This window comes from Brassica oleracea, chromosome C7, assembly GCF_000695525.1.
Source record: "Brassica oleracea var. oleracea cultivar TO1000 chromosome C7, BOL, whole genome shotgun sequence".
Taxonomy (NCBI): Eukaryota; Viridiplantae; Streptophyta; class Magnoliopsida; order Brassicales; family Brassicaceae; genus Brassica; species Brassica oleracea.
The window spans coordinates 3809988-3811066 of NC_027754.1; positions in this window are offsets into that span (position 1 = coordinate 3809988).

Below are 1079 nucleotides of genomic sequence, written 5' to 3' on the forward strand. Positions count from 1 at the left end.
ATTGCGATGATAGATGCTGTATAGTCTTTTAGAATTTTTCCAACATGGTTTGGATCAGTTCCTAGTGTTTAGACGAATATCAGATTGTCGTTTGCTTTTAGGATGATCTTGATGAGACATCACATTGTATGAATATTTTCCCGCATATTTCTATGAGAGTTTGCTTTGTCGAAAGCGTTTTCTTGTCGAAAGCGTTTTCTTGATCTTGACGAGACATCGCATTGTTTGAATATGTTTTTGAAGTATGGGAGTATACGAGTATAGTATACGCACCTACTCCGTCCCTTTTTTCTCGAGGAATAGAATGATCGACAATCCGAGTCGGTTTGAAGACGACGCTTGGACTGTGATTTGGTTGTTTCCAGGTTGAAGACTTGGAATATGTCGGTTCCGAGAGAATTGCCAGAAACGAATCGGTTTAAAGACGACGTTCATGTCTCTAGTTTCTTCTCTCCTTAGGAAGCGAGCTTGATATGCGTGGCGATCGTTTCTCGATTTTTGGAGAGTCTAGATCGGTTTGCAAGATCTGGACGAACAGTTATGGGACAATATATCGAGACAGGAAAAATCACCTAAGACTTAGCTCGCTAGACTATCCACCTAGGTTTTACGTTCCCTAAAGTTCTATGGCAGTCTCAAAGACGTTTTTATTTCTTAGTAATTTCCTACGAAAACTCCAAGTCTGATTTCAAAAATTTCAAGTTGCAAATATCTTAGGTCTCTCGAAGATGCAGTTTTGTCTCCTCTCAGTTTTGCTTGCTCGTTTCCCCTTCCTCTTCTTGTGTATGTTCGCCTTTTTCGATATTGGTGTATATCCTTTGAGACTTGACATTTATCTTCCGAACTAGACTGATACGATTACCTAGTTCTAGCGGCCTAAAAGCTTAAACCTAGTTGACTCGCAGCTCGATAACAAAAGACGAAGAAAATACAGAAAATGTTTTTGATTAATTTCAGACTGAACCTAATGAAAGGCTGCCTACATACCCCTTTCGAGGATCAAGCCGAACGTAGTTCAAGAGTGAACCAAGAGATCGAACTGCTTGTGCACGTTCGTCTGGTAATCGGGTGCCAGTCAT